This window comes from Saccostrea echinata, unplaced genomic scaffold (assembly GCF_033153115.1).
Source record: "Saccostrea echinata isolate AGI-Se365-2 ecotype Australia unplaced genomic scaffold, CSIRO_AGI_Sech_v1 ptg000029l, whole genome shotgun sequence".
Classification (NCBI taxonomy): Eukaryota; Metazoa; Mollusca; class Bivalvia; order Ostreida; family Ostreidae; genus Saccostrea; species Saccostrea echinata.
The window spans coordinates 4,956,620-4,959,737 of record NW_026889778.1 but is presented as its reverse complement, the minus strand read 5'-3'; the positions used below and the strand labels follow the sequence as shown (position 1 = coordinate 4,959,737).

The 3,118-nt window shown below is 30.6% G+C and overlaps 1 long non-coding RNA gene across 1 annotated transcript; it reads left to right on the top strand.

The window, feature by feature from the left end:
* The first annotated feature begins 259 nt into the window (after window positions 1-259).
* On the top strand, window positions 260-1,541 carry LOC133194381 (uncharacterized). Its single transcript, XR_009722068.1, has 2 exons — window positions 260-488; window positions 1,335-1,541. It is a non-coding gene; the product is annotated as an uncharacterized LOC133194381 (long non-coding RNA).
* Window positions 1,542-3,118: the final 1,577 nt, after the last annotated feature.

Sequence of the window (3,118 nt, the reverse complement as noted above, 5' to 3'; positions counted from 1 at the left end):
ATAATTTCATACCACTTTAATTCCCAAACGTGCCTGTCATAAAAATAGTTTTCCTACGAATAATCAGGGGATCCTTCAACAAATTATTTATTTAGGTTTTCATTATAAACAAGTGACTGGAAAATGAATAAGATACTGTCTACTCAGTGTGAAACCATAAACAATATGCAAAAGTATCCTATATTTTACTTTAAACCAATCAAAATGATTTATTTCTAACTTCAACACTCTGAAAGATCTTGTGATTTATTAGATGATGTTGAAGCTGCTGTGTTGCCTTGTCCTGCTGTCTGCAGCCGTGGGTTATATTTATCATGGCCCCTTCTACGGCTTCTACCATGGAGTACTGGGAAGAAGAGGGGGTTACTATGAAGGCCCAGGATATATAAGAAAATACTATGGAGGAAGAGGATTTGTAGGCGGTTATCATTATGACAAAGGAGCTGGAGATTTTTACGGCAGCAGAGGATAAATAGTTATTTTTTACGGTTAGGAACTATATGTTCAAATTTTTTATTATCATTCATTAATCAATTTATTTATTTATATTTACATTTGCATCTATATATTCCTTAGATGAACTCTTTGAAGAGAAAATATGTTCAATTCTGTATGAACTTATCAATGGGTCTGAGGTCATAAGGTGACCAAATCTAGACGATGTCTTACCTACCTATATCTGTCACAAGGACACTTGAATTAGAATTTTGAAAAAGATAAAATGATTGAAATGTGTGGATATTTTTTTTAATCAACAGTTATCCATTAGATATATTAGAACACTGTTATCTTCACCTTTTTTCATCTCTCTTTTGATTCGAATAATAGTATTAAAATCGCGTTAACCTTTTTAACCCGAAACAGACGATATCACTGCTTTTAACCTCACATATATAAGGAACTCATAAAGTATTACGACTATTCTCAATACCAGTTATTGTTCTATCATTATTAAGATAGATTTCCTGAACCCGATTGCTAAACATCAATGTGCTACAGAGGTAAATTTATGTCATTCTATTTCTTATCGAATGATCTTCTCGAATGTAAATATAATTACTATTCAACATGGTTAAAGTGTTCACTGGTAGATGGACTTAGTTGGCACGTGATAAAATCTACAGAGAAACCATTCGGGATTCACAGGATTTGGTCACGTGATGACCAACCAAGTTCATTTCCCATAGAACGTTCTTTTATCTTGTTATTCATCTCTTTATTTTAATTATTTATTAAATATTTATTTATTTATTTTTGGCCTTCTTTTAGAAATGAAATAAAATATATTTAATATAAATGTAACATTTAATCTGACATTTTTCTTCATTTTTCAGGATTATTTATGAAAACTTGGATGAATGTGTTTATGTCAGCACCGGCATATGACTGTTTATCAAACAAACATTATTAGTAATGAGACTCCTATTTAATGTATTTAGAGCTCTAATTTATAAGGGTTTAAACTTTATATTATGAGGGCAAGTGTTCAATAAAAATATACTTTGTAATGTCATCACAAGCATTAAATAAAACAGAATGAAGAGTACATTATACATTTTTTTACAGCTATTGTGGAGATGAAAGAAATTATTCTCCAATAAATCAAAAATGTCATCCAAAAATTATCAGTTCAGAAACATATATCAAAACTTTACAGTTATAATGAATATTTGAGCTTAGAGTCTTATACTTAATTAGCTATTATATATATATTATGAGTTCTCAATTATACTTAATTAATTATATCGATATGTCATCTTTCGCAGTCTAAAGAGTGTGTATTACCTGACGCAGCAGCACGATAATTTTCGGTTTTTATAGCTAAATGAAGCTAGTCCAAAGACCTTCCCACAACATTTATATTCCGTGATTTTTAATGATAAAGCAATTAAATAGATAACTGATTTTACTTTCATAAAAATTAATCCATTTATATTACAAACAAATTTATAAATAATTAAAGGATGTTCTTAATCCAACAAAAATCAAATCGTCTGCATATCATTGCAATCGATACACAAGAACACAAAAAATTGACCTTCTGGTGTAAAATGGAATAGCTTAATCGCGACATGGTGACCTATTTCCTATTTCGTTTCTCTATAGAAGAAATAATCAACGTATTTTAGAACTCTTACTGGAATAGAAATAAAGTTCCTGTTGTCGTGAATGATGCAGGATAACCTTCGAGGTCGAGAAATGTTCGGCTAACGCCTCGGCTTTTATATTTCAAACAACATTTCTCGACCTCGAAGGTTATCCTGTAAAATTCACAAAAAGGCAAATTTTATTTCTTAAATATATTACATATGATTGCACCAATCATAACCGTCAATTTGACTGTTATAATGAACCATTGTATTACAAAAGAAACACGATGGCAATCGTAGTAGAGTTCAGGTGCCACATGGAAATATCTAAAAACACATTCTCTACAAGGATGGGCAAAGGATAGGCAATTCCTTTAGGACTTTACTGATATCGGACAAATGCAATAAATTGGTTCAAAACTACATGACATGTAAAGGATTATTAGGATTTTATATCTAGACTTGTCACTTAATGTGACAGTCAAGTGATTTTAGCAAAAATACTTGCAGTTTTGAGGTCATCTATAAATTCCAATATTGCAAGGCATAACCAAGTAAAAAAATCTAATTATAAATTAAAGTTATTTTCAACGTTATTTGTAATTTCTTGAGTTTTTGTGTAAAAGCTTGTCTTGATCTATTGAGGGCATGCCCTTGCAATATATTGATTTATTAAGAACCTTCTATTTCCCTCCAATTAAACTGTATAAAATATACGGCAGTATCACTTGTCTTGGGAATATGTGGAAATTGTATGAATGAAATTGTAAAATAAACATCGCATCCAAGTTAGTGACCTATTATATATCTGCAAATAATAATTTATTTGATTTAATACTACATTTTCCTTGTATAAAGTATAACTGGATCCGCTTCTCACTTTATACAAACTGTGTCAAATTTTACATGATGTGACATTGACAAGTGCACTGCGATTAGTGAATTGTTTATTAGAGATGCTTTTCATTGGCTTTGATATTGTATCGCGGCCACATCACATTCAAATAGAAACGTGAGAAAGACCGTTT